Source organism: Camelus ferus, chromosome 35 (genome assembly GCF_009834535.1).
Source record: "Camelus ferus isolate YT-003-E chromosome 35, BCGSAC_Cfer_1.0, whole genome shotgun sequence".
Taxonomy (NCBI): Eukaryota; Metazoa; Chordata; class Mammalia; order Artiodactyla; family Camelidae; genus Camelus; species Camelus ferus.
The window spans coordinates 19,066,055-19,083,162 of record NC_045730.1 but is presented as its reverse complement, the minus strand read 5'-3'; the positions used below and the strand labels follow the sequence as shown (position 1 = coordinate 19,083,162).

At 39.1% G+C, this 17,108-nt stretch overlaps 1 protein-coding gene across 5 annotated transcripts in view; it reads right to left on the bottom strand.

The window, feature by feature from the left end:
- Window positions 1-17,108, bottom strand: part of ZEB1 (zinc finger E-box binding homeobox 1) — a 170,081-nt gene that overhangs the window by 111,630 nt on the left and 41,343 nt on the right. The window lies entirely within an intron of this gene.

Here is a 17,108-nt window from a genome sequence, read left to right as displayed (position 1 = left end):
ATTATACTGAGAGCATATCACTGGGTTCAAGTTTATCTATAATACAAACTGCAGGTTCTGAAGACGTATATTAGATAAAATCCTAAGTATTCCAAAAGCCATATTCTCTTCTTTCACAAAAAAATACCTTCCCTAAAGAATATCACTTGCTCCAAACATCACTTTTAGACCCAAAATCTTAGATGACTAGTTCAGCTTCCACCTCAGCACTGAGCTGGCGGTTGGGAAGTTGAGGAAAACATGGGGAATTCTGGGTTGTCAAATGATCACACTTGTAAATGCCACTGAAAAGCTAACTCACTGAAAAGCAACGAGTTAAACAGAGCAAAAAGAAATTCTGTCCTGACTCTCTCTTTCATACACGCATTTCCTGTCAACCACTAGAAAAGCAGCCCTTTGAGCGGATTAAATGCCGCATCCGTGCAGCGATCCGCTACATGTGAGATCCGGCGGGAAGGGCCCCGGACTGCTTTTTTTTTTTCCTTACACGGATTATCTGCAGAGCCTTCAACAGTTCTTGGCACACTGAAATGTGTCATTTAAAAATAGTAATATTAACTTCTAATCAGATATTAAATAACTTAAGAAAATGTTTTTTAAATGCTGTATCTTAAAATATTTATGAGAAAATGTCATAACTGTTATTATTACAACCCAAATTCCTGAAAAGGAATGGAATACTTTAAGATCAGGAAATCACACTGTACCTTCAAAATATATTACCGAGTATCAACTATAAGAATATTAATATAGATAAAAAGTAACATGCCTTTTAATGCTTTAGTATTAATTATTTTTCATCTTTCAAGGGAAGCTCTACACCACATAACATGGTAACTACGTGTGTAATTCTGCCTAAGGAAACCATCAGCATAATTTTAAACTGAAATCAGAAGATGCCATTCTAACAATGTGGTTTTCAAATATATTTTAAGTAAATATGTACATTTTCTTCCATCTCAAAAGAAAACAAAATTTAAACAGGAAAAGCTGAACACCATCCATTTATTTGTTTTCCTGTCACTTAGAGACTATTACCAAGAACAGAGATTGAGTTATTTTATACTCTTTCCAAATTTGACAAACTAGGGAGAAAAAGAAGAAATGCTGAAATCAGTAACAGAACAATCATACCGGTAACTGACTAAATATGTGTATGTTTTTAAATCCAAAATACAAGGCCACTAGAATCAGAGGAACAAACTATTACAAAGTACTTGATTCCATCTAACCCCAAATCCTGCACATGGAGAACCGGCCCTCAACACAGACCAGACGGTGCGCGTGGAACGTTCATTTCAGGGCACATGCAGCCGTGCAGCGTCCAGCCTGACCTCAGTAAGAAACCAGGCAGCAATTCTAGGATTTACCCTGATCTCAGATCAGTAAAACTAAGTTTTAGCTGACAGACTGTGCCTTGATTATAGTAGTAAAAACCTTTTTACATTTCACAAAGAATTCAATCTAGTATCTTGTATCAGGGAAACAGGATTAAATGGGAAAAATCGAAGAAATTTTAAAACAAAGCTTTAGCAGCTCACTTAATTTACAACAACTTTCCTATTTAAGAACTCTTGAGAAACATTTGAAACTAACTTTAGGGGATGGGGATGAAAACCACTACGAAGAACTAAGTGTAATATGCCAAACAGTGCTTAAAAGGGGTAAAGGAAAAAACAAAGCTGGACGTTTTGCTGGAAGATAAAGATTCTGCTAGCTGGCTGAACCCCAGGCCCAGGAGGGTGAAGAGAGGAAACAAGACCCCCAGACAGAGGCACTGACCAGGAGCTCCTCTCCAGTCCTGGCTCACATGGATGGACACTGGCTCTCTGGCCTCATTTCCACTGGCAGGAAGGATGAAGTCTAAGTTTAACCACATTCAGAGATTTAGTGTCTAATTTTTCACTTCCCTTGAAAGTACAGATTACTAAGCTATACTAACAACTAATTTAAGCCTTACAAAATTGCTGAAGGCAATCTACTCTCTCCTTTTCATCCTGACCGATGTTTCTTGCACCGTCTGTGGTGAAGGACCGCTTCCACCCCCACCGGGGACCCCTGCTCACAGCTGCTCCTCAGCCCTTGCTACATGGACCTCTCCAGGTGGCTTTGTCAATAACAGACCGGTCCATCCTTCAATGAGATGAGACATGTGATGTGCTTGGGCAACACAGACATCACACTGCTACAAAAGGTTCTGAGCAAGGGCTGAAACGGGCAGTCAGCAGTCAGTCGTGGACCGGGACACCCAGCACTCGTCAGTCTGCTGCCTGTACTTTGTAGGGTGCTTGTCTCGGCTACAAAGCAGTGTCTTATGATACTGTTCCTTATGCTTTTTTACTGAATCGAATTTCCAGGTCTAATTCATTTGTGCCCTTAGAAATGAACTGACGAGTCATCAATGACATCTTCCATCAGTTCTCCCTACGTCACTTACAACAGAACTTTCTGCGAGGGTCGATGCTCTGGGTCTGCCCTGTCCACACTGAGGCATTAGCCATGTGGGTCTACCGAGCACCTGAAAAGCGGCCAGTGTGACTGAGGGACTGGATTTCTCATTTCACCCGAGTTAAATGAATTAGAATTTAAATGGCCACATCAGGCCAGTGGCCACCATACTGAACAGCACAGTGTGGGATGCTGCACTATCTTCACTTCATCTTCTATTTAGTGTTTTTAAAAGCCATCCATTTCCTTCTAACCTAATACAAATATTTCAACTGTGAGTAACACTTTCCATGTGTACATACAGGTATTTACGTGCTTGTAATCATGGCATGTAAACTCACTAGTTTATCTTCACTTACACCTAGTATTTCTCCACATTTCTAGAACTGTGATGTCCAATACTGTGGCCACTAGCCCCATGTGAGTATTTAAATTTAAACATTCAGTTCCTCAGGTGCCCTTGCCACATTTCAAGTGCTCAGTAGCCACATGGGGCTAATGGCTATGATATTAGACAATGCAAATTATAGAATATTTCCAACACAAAAAGTTCTACTGGACAGTTGCTCCAGAGTCTTCAAAAATAATCACTTAGGGACAATGTAATATTTTACATTGATGTTCTACAGTCAGTCTCTAAATTGGGCATTTTTCTATATATATGATTTATAATTAGCACAATATTTATTTACTAAATTCCTACTGGTGAAATATCTAAACATCAGCATATATCCCTGTATTATTTCCCAAAAGAGTTTGGTATCACTACTTATCTTGCTAATAATAGATTTCTTTTAAGCAAATTTAGACCCTTTAGTACAAAGAAAAAATTGTATCTCTAAATCATAATTTATAATTTTTGATAAGTGCATGGGTAAATATTTCCCATATTTCTTTATTATTCGAATTTATTTTCATATTCTTAAATCTGTCATATTTTTTCTCACTTATATATTAGAATCTTGACATCTAAATCTGCATATTCTGCAATAATAAAAGACTGTCACAGCTACTGAAATTTACTTTGTTAATTCTCGATACAGGTTATTTTCCACAATCGTCAGCAATCCTTTTAATACCGTAATCTGACAAAAATTTTTAACATTCAAGTGTATCTTTGCCTTCGTGAGTTCTACTAATGCTTCAAATATAAGATGTAAAAGCATTTTCTATGCTACTTAAAAAAAATTCCTATGGTTATATAGCATATGAATGAATGCATTTTTTTGCCTAATCCATTTTGCAGTTATACCACTGAACTGAACGAATGCCCTTCAAGTGGCCTCTCTAGGAATGAGCAGCAAGTTGTTGGAAGTAGATGGGACTAATTTTGGATTCCTCAGAATGCTCTAGTAATCCATGTTGCACAAGACAGAAAGAAGTTTATTTTCAGAATTCCCTTTACGAAGGCAATTGCATTAATCTAGGAAAGTGTGTGAGTAGGACCAGGGCAGGGATGTGGACGACAATGTTTTGCTCAAAGACTAAGAAAAAAAATTTGCTGGCTCTAGCACCTACTCAGAGTTTCTAAACTCACAGAATGCTAAACTGTTTAAAACTAGCAAGAGGGGCTGATTTCACATCTGTACTGACACTCACAGAAATCAGGGCTGCGGGTGAGCAGAAACAAGAGACCCAGGGTCCTAGGGATTTGTGACAGTCACATGATGAAGGGTATTTCTCTTAATTCTCACTGACCAGGACGTCAGTGGGTCAAGGGAAATTTATATCTAAATCCCCAAGGAGCAGAGAAGTCTCTGCTAGTATCTGGGCACAGGTCTATTCCTGCCTCATTACCACTGTGTTAGACAATGTTGCTTTAAAAACATTCCTGTATGTGGTCGGGTAAGACCCCCCCTCACTGTAAGAGTCACTATAAAATAAAATACATCACTAGAAATTTTGCAAGTTAGAAGTAAACCTTGATGTCTATAAACTGTTTATATTCAAAGTTTGCCAATATCCTCCTGATTCAGAAACAGTGTCTCTTCGTTTATGTGAATCTTTCTTTTTTTTAATGGAGGTGCTGGGGATTGAACCCATGATGCATGCTAAGCATGTGCTCTACCACTGAGCTATACCCTCTCCCCCATTTGAATCTTAAAATGTTTTCAAATATAAAACACTTTCTAAAGGTCTAACATATTTCTCAAATTTATTGCTAAGTATTATATTTTGTTTGTTACAATTCTCAGTGGGGTCTTTTCCCATTACTTTTCAGCTGGTATAAAGATATAGTATATCCAAGACTTTATTTTGATTGTTTATAAAAATAGTTTTAAAATTGACTGCCATAGATTTTCCTAATCAATCATGTCATCTAAAAATGAAATATTTTGGTTTTATTTTTTTTCTTCATATTTCATTTGTTAACAGTATTAAATAAAAATGGAGTTAGTGGTGACTAGTGAATAAATTAGTAATAAAAATGGTAAGTGTTTTGTTCCTGAATTTATGTTTATGTTCTAGCAACACTGAACCATGCCCTCCAAGCCACCCACCTGTGTGCTGCCCCTCTGCTCCGTGAGCCTGCCCAGCTCGCTGCCTTAATGAAGCAACCGACTCCTCGAAGCTCAACTCACCACTCCTGACTCATCGCAAAGCGGGATGTCTGACAAAGCAGAACTGGGAACAGGTTCCCAACTCCTAAATGATCAACACTGTATATGCTGACTATGTAAAGTTACCCTAATACTGACAACGTTCATGAAAGTCAAATGAGAAGTATCTTCAGTCTATAAACATCCTGCAATTACACGGGCACTGCATGCACTCTTCACACCTAAAGTTACTCTTGAATCATAAACTATGCACGTAACAGATGACATTAAAAGCACCAGGTTTCTTTCTAGGATGAACTATTTCAGGGAAATCTAAAGGGCAGAGTTCGTGAGGGAAATTTCTCCTTTACACAAGAATTTCCACTAATAAACGTGGATGGTGTGCCAGATGAAAATACTCAGTATCTTGCAAATTCTAATGACAGAAATGATTCAGAAACGATCAGCAATGGATGAAACCATGAAAGGAAAGGGGAAACTCTCGATGGGGAGCCCGGGCTGTCACCACTGACAGATTTTAGCCAAGCAGATGCTGTGTGTCCCATGTGGAGGAAGGAACAGCCCCATGGCTGAAGTATTCCTGTCCACCCTCTCCCAACACCAAAATCAAAGATGAGCCTGAATCTAACTTAGCATTTGGAGCTAACTTCTAATTTGCAGGAAATTTAGAGGTTAAAGGAGTAAGTTAACTGGGAAGCCAACAGAAAAATCCAGAACGGGGGCTATTCTACGGGACTGCTTACCCAGCCTCTTAACAAGTCATGAGCAGGATGGAAAGAAAGAGGACAGGGAGCAGGGAGGCAGAGAGCCGGTGGGGAAGAAGCAGCCCTGAGTTACACAGCAACGCTAACAACCGCGCCCTGCATGGAATCTGTTAAGATTCTGAACAGACAACCCAAATGTGAGCGACAGTTTTGAATAAAAAGCAGAAGAGACTGAATAAGGAGATACTATCAGGTGATAAAGAATTTTTGTTGATTTTGTTTGATGTGGTAGAGGTATTATAGTTACACTACAAGTTCTCTCTGCATATATTGTTACTGTGTAGGTGCATATTTGTAGAGAAAAAAATTGTAAATTCTAGTCCAGCAATACTTTAGGAAACAAAATATCAGGAAGACAAAATAATCTGTACCCTCAAAACAAACAAAAGATGTTACAGTGTGCTGGGCACACTGAACCAACTAAAGTAAATTATTTTATTTTGCTACCTTGCCTCCGGCATATCTCAGTAAACTCACTCTGCCTTCTGATTTTAATGGTGCATATCACCTGGGTCTGCATTTTCAAAAGCTACCCCGTGATTCCAACGACCCTTTCTTCAACCGTTAGTCTTCTCTGAAGGAGGCTGACTGGTCTCCTCCGCTACACGAGGGGAGGCAGTGTGTCACAGCCTCACTGTGCTGAGTATAAAACAGCAGACTATTCCATACACAGCAAGTACTCAGGTATCCAAGGGCAAGACAGATAAAAGTAACACCCACACAGGTATTAGAATTTATATGCTTCTCTTAAACATTTAAATGAATGTCTAATGGATAAAGTGTGTGGCAGGAACACACTTAAACCTCCCCCTCATGTATTCCACCAAGTCACCTCCAGATGACATGAACCATAGTCATCACTTATTTGTCCCCAGATAAAAAGTTTCTACAGCATAAGAGGGGCTGTCTGCCTGTCATCCTCCTTTCACAGCAATTGGAGGTATTACTCTGACTAGTCTTTGACTTCACTTTTCTTCATGATGTGTAAGACTTTTTTTCCACATGATAAACAGTAAGCAAATTCTCCCCGAAAGTATTTTTCTTTGTTAATTTTCTATTCTTATGAAGTTCAGTCTTCTTTTATATGATTGAATGTTAGTACTTCCTCCAAATAACTTGCAAATTTAAATACTATCCTTTCCAAAAAATGTTTGCATTCAATGCCCTTGTAACATTTTAACATTTAAAACGTAGTAGCTCACAATGTGGGCATTCTTAAATCTTTTACTAAAGCCTATAAAAAGCATCTATTGTAGCTCTTTGATTTCCTCTAACACGAAGAATTACTGTAATTCTGAGGACAGCAGCACCTCGCAGCTGAATAGGCACACCAGCCAGCCTCCTAGTGAGTGCGTGCGAGTAGTAGCGGTTATCTGCCAGCAGCCCCGGGACCCCAAGCCCATGGGCACAGGTGTCTGCACACGGGCGGGGCTGGGCAGCAGGCGGCTTCCATCAGCAGCTGCCCCCCGCACTCCCCCACCCCGCTCCTTCCCCCGCCCCCGCTCCTTGGGGGGCAGGTCTTCGCTGCTGGACCGCGCAGTCTCCGCAGTCTCCGTGGTAACGGAGGAGCCAGCTACGAGGGGCACGAGCACGCAGGACTCTGCTTGCAGAACTAGAAACGCCCCTCGGCGCTGCCTAGCGCTGCGAAGGGCAGAGCTGGCAAGAAACCCTGCAACTACTTACAGCTGATTTATAAAAAGTCAGTCCAAAGGTGTAAAAAAATAATTTGGTACCCGGTGGAAACATTTACTAGAAAAAAACGGAATCACGTAACAAGGAAATCAGTTTGAAGTCTGGCAAACTAAAGGAACCTCACGATTCCCCTGTGAAGCTATGACTCAGTACCTCACTTATATGGGGGTATGTGAGAAGCCCTGAAACAGCACATGTAAAAATCAGTAACAGAGGTGACTTGAAGGCATCATGTCGAAGTCTGCAGAACAGAATTCTTCACTCAGTATATTTAAAACATTAAAAAACTTAATGAGTTCTTGGCCTTTCCATTCAATTTAGAGCAACAACGTGGAAAGGATATGTACAAACTGTGTGAATATGTGCACATGCTCTCGTGCACACACACGCATGTGCACACATGCGCACAAGTTCACGTACACGCAGGCATGCACACATGCGTGCACGACACATACACACATAAAACGAGGAGGCTGAGAGGCTGGGTCGGCCTCACAGCTTCAGGCGGTTGGGATCTAAGCCCCCTCACGTGTTCGCGTGGAGCAGTAACTAGGGCCCAGGTGTCCTCCTGATGCCTAGTGTCCTCCAGGGGTCCCATCCTCCTAAGGCTCACGCAGAGGAAGAGCATAACTCTTTCAGGTGGCCGTGACACTGGAACAGCAAGTGCTAGGTAGCTCGGTAAGTCTTCAACAGACACGTGTTGATTAATTCTACTCGAACTAACTGTGGTCATGGGAAACCAGCTTGTAGTATTGATACAAGTATCCCCTTACTTAGTCTTACAATGAAAGAAATATTTCTGTATGGTAAACAAAAACAAAGGCACTAGCTTATGAAATAACTATTTTGGATCTAATTAAAATATTTCATCTGAAAACAAAGTACTTGCCCTTATTATGATAATCAAATTGAATTAATTCACAAATACAAAATTGTCTGTACAGATACATACACTTAAGCCACAGGCTCGCAGCTCAAAGAAAATGTTGAACTAAATTTTACCCTGAAATTGCTGTCTAACAAGAATTATTTGGCAAAAATCATTAACTCTTAAAAACATTTTTCAAGGATATCAAACTAAAAGATAATAGCAAAAGTCTGCATAAAATATATTTTTACAAATTTAACAATATTTTCATATATTATGTATGGAAGTAGTTAACATATGTCTTAAGACAGGAAGCAATTTGTTTTGTAATAAGATAAGTAGCAAGTAGGGCTACACATGATTAAGTTTACAAATACTACAAATACAATGTAGACCTGTAATAGGAAGGAATCCCGTGTTGAGGGTTCTGCAGGGAAAAGGATGTTCAATATCCACATGGTCACCTCCTTCCAGAACTTAGTCTGATTTGGTCTGGGCTTATCTTCCGGGGCAGATCTTTGCTACTTTTCTTAGACAAGAAGGATCAGTTCCATGATGCCTGGGACAGATGAGTTTTGGGTTAAATGCTGAGATAAACTGGGGCCTGGAGATGCAATCTAGGGAGGCCTCTGAGGGACGGCCGCCTTGCTGCTTCAGAGGGCCCACGCTGGGGTGGCAGTGTCACTGACCTCCCGTTTGGCAGCGGTGAAGGCAGCAGCTCTCTGCAGTGTAACACAGGTACTGGACGCAGCTCCTTAGAGGCTGCTGTAGACATTTTACTTGCATCAAATAATTTCCTTTAAGGTATGTACTCTTATTACCTCCATTTCACAGATGAGGAAACTGAAGCACAGAGGAGTTAGACAAGTTTCCTAAGACTGCACAGCTTGGAAGTGCCACAGCTAATACTTACCCCCGACCAGTCTGATTCTAGAGCCAACCCTTGTAACCACTGCAGCTCGGCAGCTTTAAATGTACAGCTGCTTCATGTAATTTTATTAAACGATCTGTATACTGTATAATCTGCATGACAGGCACTGTGAGTTTGCTCTGCTCATATTCACATTTCTTGGTACCTTATAGACTTGAACATCTTTCCATAGCAGTTTCTTGTTTTAAATAAGCACTACAAAATCCAAGGCTATTTTAGTCCCTACTAGTTTCTAAGAGCAAAGAGTTTTTGTCCAGTTTTTTATGTCAAAATGAACAGCCTCATCTCATGAGGGAAGTAAACTGATGAAGTGGTTAGCACACTCCAGATCAACCTTAGGAAAGGACTGCTTTGTTTTTTAACATCACAACTTCACTGTGATTACTTGCTTGATGTCCCCCTCCCCCGACAGTCTAAGACCTGGGGGTCACATCAGTCTTAGTCATGACTCTCCCCTCCCAATGCCCAGGGCACGCCTGACATATAGCAGGTTGTCAGTAAGAATGTACAGAACAAGTGAGCGGGATCTGCTCTTTTATCTCTTACGTGTCCTCAGTAAAGATCCCTAGTAGTAGCAGCCTAATACTGCTGGTAACACTTATTTCATATAAAATTTTTATATATTTATATCATTATTAATACATTGATGTTTAAGATGTGTCACAATTTTCATTCAAATAATTGCTGTGATTTTTAGCAGCAAAAATTAGATTCTTATCAGAATGGACCTTGGAACGTACTCCATTTTATTTTCCACATTTAAAGGTTCTTCCTTCTTCTGAGCTGAGAATGGTATTTTCCTTCCCACAACATAAACAGTAACTTTTATTAAAATTTACCTTTCTCAAATGTCCAATTCCACACCACTGGTAATCACCATTTCTTCTGACACCAGTAGCCCCAAAACAGAAGGCACTGTATTACAACATATCAGTCAGATACTGATTTACTATACTGAAGTTACATAGTTAAAAATTAATGACTATTAGTAGACCTTTGCTTAGAAATGGGTCATTTTTCATTCATTTCAGTAAAAGAAACGCTATGTATTGCCTTCCATCTGCGATGTTTACGAATCTGTGTGTTTTAAATATCTTTGTGAGGCTAAATGCCCAATTCCCCATCTGACCACGTGGACCAATCACAGAACCAAAAAGAACCATCAAAGAAATGTACTGTCATGGACACTGCAGGGCATGTTACTCAGCAAGGATCACTCTGCCCCGGAGGGATGGGAAGAACGTCTCTCCCCCAGCTGAGCGAGTGCACTGCATGCACGGCTGAGCTGAGATCTTCAGATCAAAATACTTGAAAGGCTGGTGACTTTCTTTTGAGTATATCAGGAAAAACTAAATTTAAAAGTCACTGCAGAGACTGAATTCAACACAATAATTTTGAGAAAAAAGTTAACAATGGACTTAATTTTTTCCATCTGAAAAAGACATTTATTTGATACTTTAAATAGCTTACCTATTTTGGCAGTAAATTAGGGGAAGATCTTTTCTGTTATAAAAGTAAGCTTTTTAAAGTTTTGGTTAATACTAGATTGTATGTTCTGATTCAATTTGTACTACAGGCTGAATAAAGAAAAGCTAGTCTTCAATGAGAATTTTTTTTGAATGTTGACAGATCTCACATGTGAAAACAACTAACTTCATCATTTTTCAAACATTGCTAGTGTCTTTCCAACCTAGACAAGATTCTCTGTGTTGTAAGAAAAAGTGTAAACAGTCAGGCAACCAAAAGCTCTACCATTTTATTTTTAAAAACTTAATGTGTATGTTTTGGGATAAATTATTTAAAAAAACAAATTTTACATTTTTTCTTTCAAAAGAAATTCCTTTCAAAAAGGAATAAAAATTGATTAAGGAAATCATACTATCACTAAAAAATGTCTGCATGTAACAACTCAGTGATTTCAACGGCTGACAGATAATCCCTGTACTGGCTGGATACTAGAATGGGACCCTTGCTAAGGAGATGACAGCTGTTATTTTACGGCTGACATCCTTTCATAAACTCAAATTTGGCTGAAGAGAGCGGGGTCTTCATTCACTGCATTCAATCTCAAAATGTTAAAGGAGCCTATAAGAGTTCTCTCCTGAAAATGAAATTCTCACCTACGACCACTACGTGACAAGGCTCTGTTGCAGATTCTTATGGAATCTAAGAAAACAGAACAGCAGCATAAAAACGTCTCTCCCCACGGTTAGAATTCAGTCCTCCTGCAAGTTTCAATTAGAAGATACTCATTTAAGAAGTTCTAAATTTTAGAAGTTCAAAAAACATGTCACCAGTTCAGCTCAATAACGGCACATGTGAGCCCCCAGCCCCGCCTGCAGCCCCAGCCGCGTCATTCCCCCATTCCAGGACCGGCTCCGGCGGCAGCTGGACATCTGTCTGTGTCAGTTTGTCTGCACTGTTCACCGTCTGCACTGGGAGTTCAAGAGCAGGTAGGAAGTGTGTTTTTAGCTGCTCTATTTTGCTCTCACCTCGCTGAACGGACGGCACAGAGCAGTCCGTAAGAATCTGAATCACTGCACAGATGGGCTAAAGGACAGGTGCTGGTTCACTGTCAACGTCTGACTGTGTGCACGGTGATGGGCACTGAGCTTGCCGCCTGTCACAGGTGCTCGTCCTGCATGTCTGTTATTAAACTCTAGAGAGTGGCTGAGAGCACGGTCACATCCCACTCACATCATCCGGACATCCCTAATTGCAAAAAAACCAATTACTCAAACTGTGTTGGTCTCAAAAGTTGTAAGTTTGGCAGCAGGACCACAATCTAGTGTTAGTATCTGGCCTTCATCACCCATTATCCAGCCAGCACGAAGCGACTGTGTCCACAGACGCACCAGAGTAAGCTCTGATAAACCAGGATTTGAGATTTCGACCTTTATATGCTACTAATTCCGCTCCTGTCCCAAGTTAACAGAACTAGACATAGATCTGACAGGACACAGGTGTCCATGAAAAGGGATATTCAGGAACCAAACACAATGAGGATAAAAATATTAATGTGCCAAATTTGAATTCTTTCCTCAGTGCAAAAGTGTGTAAGGCAGGGAAGAGATATCTGATTTATCAGTAAAACTTGATACTGCTATATATTATGAATGGCTACTCTACTTTTTTTGTTATATAAACATCTTATCTTGAGAATTTAGTATCTTTCACAGAGGCGCAGTAATAATGATACATTTTTAAAGGCCTAATGTTGAACTAAATTTATTTCATTATTTGATACTACATTTTTCTTTCCCCTATCATTTTATAATGAAAGTAAAAAACAAGAGGAATCAACAGACTACTTTATTGAAAAATTTATGACACTTACTTTAAGTAAGAAATGGCTATGAAACTAATAGATAAATTCATTTTGGTATCAACTTTAATTCATTCATTCACTCACTTCCTCAGTTCTGTCACATGTGCAACTCCCTTCGCGGTCAAACTTCCTCTTCTCCACCCCCAATCCAGCGACATTTATAATATGCCATTTTTAAAAGTAATTAAGTAGAACTACCAAAAACTGAATTTGTTAAACTAGACGGGAACTGTGTAACTGATTTTTCACACTTCGTACTATTTTCCTATCAACATTAAGCATATAAATTCTCTTATCTATAAAACTATCCTTTGCATTTATTTTACTATAAATGTAAGTCATAGACACATAAATTCAAACATTTGGCATTAATTATGTCCTAGATATTAACAGCTCTAAAATTTTAATTCAAATACAATGGGTTGGTAGGCTTCACACACACATGCACCTACACACACACACAAGTTAAATGGAAACTCTTACCATGGATTTTCCTTCCATAGTCCCTCCGAAGCCTTCATGACAGGGCAGGGCCTTCCTCTGCCGAGCAGACAGCAGCCAAATCACAAAATGACTCTTGGATGCTCGCGTCTTCACATGGGAGTTTTCGGCCAATTGCCAGTTGAGAATTTAAACTGAAACTAAATTACCCAAACTTTATTAAGTTGTTTTCACACCCACCAACTGATAATGAGCAACGACTCTGAACTGGAGACTTAAGTGAGTTGAGTTTGTTTCACCTTCTTTTGAGCAGTCTTAAACATGTTTAAGAAGAAATGCCAGGGTGAAAAAAAATATCTTCAGAGAACAGTTTTAAGTAAACTTCAACTGCTTCCAAAAAACCACCCTCAATTATTCTGCCCCAAGTTAACACAAGATAAAGATGGTATTTATACAATGATGTGCCTATAAATTACAGAGTCACAAATTTAAATTCTGTCAAACACTGACTCTACCTTAAAACTCGTTGGAATATTTGGAAACACTTTGATAATATCATTTATATTCATACAGTATTTATTAAATCATCAACTACTTGGAGTTGTGCAGATGCCAAGAAGGTAAAGGTTACACGGAAGAGACACACCCTGCCTGCAAGCATGATTCTTTGTACCGAGAAGACAAAATGCAAAATTGCATTCTACCACCTTCTGATTACCACACACAAACAACTTGGCCTCTTTTCTGCACAGTTCGGGCTCCTGTGCTCTGAGTGATCACAGCTGATCTTTGCAGAGCCTGTCAGTTACATATGACTGTCAACCATCAGGCTTTCTGATTACATTTTACAGTCTGCTTTGATACTTCTCAAATATGAGGCATGTTAAATTGTTCCCAGATGTTAAGATGTATCTCAGAGCCTCAATATCATGTCTGCCCAGCTATAAGTTGGCACATTTCAATAATATATTTATCCCGGGTAATTTAAGTCTTCAGCAAATATACAACAGAGTAAAGCTAAAATGAAAACATGAAAGAAAGAACAGACATGTCTGATCTTCTGAGGCATCATGTTTACCACTGATTAACAACTGTTTCTGAAAGCCAACTGTAACAGGTCCAAGACAAAGTGCGTGTAATGAGGTAGTTATGTAGGACTCAGGTCAGGATGCAAATGTAATGTGTACCCCAGTTCTCACATTCTAAGCGCCCCCTCCCCCTCACACACACACAAGGACACCTGTCCGCGCACATGTGCATCTATTCAACCTGCACTCGGACAGACTTTTTTTCCCCCTGTTAGCATCTGGTCCCAAGACATTACATAAAAGCCAATATAAGGTGAATAATCAATTTATGGTTAAGTCAAGAGACACTGACTACAGGACAAAACCGAGAGCTTAGAAAAACCACTATGTCTTGGGTTAATCACACTGACCCAAACAGTTTGATGTCCCAGATACAGGCTTATTCCATTCTATGTGGTAATTTTAATCCCAAATCCTCAATAACACTTATAAACTATTCAGAGGTGAAGAGAGTCCTTTCCTGGGTACTGTGAGACACAAAGGAAAGGTCAGACTCCTTTCTCAGGGAGCTTTGTAAGCGTGAACGAGGGGGCGGCGGGAGGAGAAGGTGGCTCATGAAGACATGTAAACGGCTGGACAAGCCCATTGGCAGCTTCAGCTGTCTGAGTAGACTTGTCATGTGTGCGGCTGATCTGAGAAGACGTTCTATCAAGAAGCATTCTTAAAACAGAAAATACACAACCACTTGATTCTTACCTAGCCTGCTGGAGCCCACAAAGCAAGCTTCATAAGACACAGAATATGACTATGGAAGCATTCATGTCCTCACTCTGGAAGAAGATCAAAGATAAATTCTGCAGTCAAGTGAAATTACAGAGCATGGAGATACTTAAAAAATCAAGCATTCAATATAAGAGAAGCAATTCTGGAAAAGACATGCACCCCAATGTTCACAGCAGCACTATATACAAGAGCCAAGACATGGAAACGACCTAAATGTCCATCGACAGATGACTGGATAAAGAAGCTGTGGTATATTTAAACAATGGAATACTACTCATCCATAAAAAAGAATAAAATAATGCCATTTGCAGCAACATGGATGAACCTGGAGATCATCTTCTAGGTGAAGTAAGCCAGACAGAGGAAGAAAAATACCATATGATATCACTCATATGTGGAAAAGAAAGAAAGGAAAGAAAGAAAGGAAAGAAAGAAAGAGAAAGAAAGTGAGAAAGAAAAAACAGGACACTATGAACTCATCTACAAAACAGAATCAGACTCACAGACATAGTAAAAAGTCTTATGGTTACTGGGGAAAAGGGGTGGGAAGGGATAAATTTGAGAGTGAGATTTACAAATGTTAGCCACTATATATAAAAATAGATTTTAAAAGGTTTCTTCTGTATAGCACAGGGAACTATGTTCAATATCTTGTAATGACCTTAAATGAAAAAGAACATGAAAATGAATATATATATGTATATGCACAACTGGGACATTGCACTGTACACCAGAAACTGACACATTGTAACTGATGGTACTTCAATTAAAAAAAATATGAGAAGCAATTCTGAATTTGTTCATGTCACTCATCCTGATGATTCTAATCACCATGGCAGTGATTTAGTTTTTAATACAAGGGACATAATTTTGAAAAGTTACTATCAGATTAGCAGAATCACGAACCAGAAAAGCACAAAATAACTCTTTTGGTGTGATAACACCATCGACACTGCACGTGACACAGCAAACTTGCCTCCCACCCCAGCAGAGCTGACGCGCTGCTGCGCTCACGTGCTTGTATGTAACCTCTGGTATGTTCTACTCATTCAACAGCTTTAAAATGTAATGTTGCCCCTCATTTCATAAATGAAGAAACAGGTCCAGTAATATTTGACGTTATTTGTCCAAAGTCACGTAGCCAGTCAGCAGCAAAATCAAGACTCCTCAGGAAAAAATGCTTCTTCTACCATAATCAAGGAGAGAAATAGTTATGCCTTGGAAAGAAATAAAATTTTATTAGGAAGATTTAAACTTTCTAATCTCTGTACTAAATCTCAAACATATAGATCATTACCCACCCCCCAAAATGCAAAGAATCAATTCATAAAGTTAGGGAAAGAAAAGAATATGATTAACTTAAACCTGATACTCCCTTCTTATAGGCTTTAAGGCAGACGTTCAGTCTTACACTCAAGTATTACGGACTCAGAACATGAGTTTGAGGAATGTATAAAACTTCATCAAAAGTTTCTATTAAAAAAGATAATTTCCTAGAATTTTCCATGGCATCACACCTGTTTTTTCTTTTACCTCCTGGCACCCTAGCCAGGATTGTCTCACAATTTAAGCACGCCACATGGACAGCACTTGAAATTAAGTCTTAACTTGACCACTTGATATAACTCATCCCAACTACATATAAATAGGCAGTAAGAGACGTTCAGAAAATCTGTAAGTGGGAAATATGGAAAGAAATAGCCAAAACAACTTAGATTTAGTTTGAAGTAAAAAAGTGCACTACTAACTCAATTTAGAGTCCTCTACTTGGTCATAATTCATAAGATGTTTCTAGTAAAACACAACATGCTTTTTTTCAGTTCAACGGTCTCAAAAGTCAGAGCACTCATTAGGCAACATCTAAAATCATTCACCAAAACTCCTGAACAGGCAGCAACACTAAATGAACTACCTGCACCTACCATCACCATGACTCATTCCCCCGACCCAAGTCCATGAGCCGAAGAGCGTAAAACACCCTTAGCATTTATCATTGAAAACAGAGTAAGATATTTTAGCATATAAAATCAAGGTTTATCTTATGCTATTAAAGCAAAATTTTTTACTTTGGGAGTTTTACTTATATCCCATTTGGTCACACAGTAACATCTCAATATATTATATGTGTATATATTTGCATATACAGCAAATATATATATATGTGTATACATATGCATGTATGTATGTATATTACATATATATTTTTAGTAAAGAGCAGTCTTCTTAAAATTACGTGAGTTTATCAGAACACATAATATTTTAAA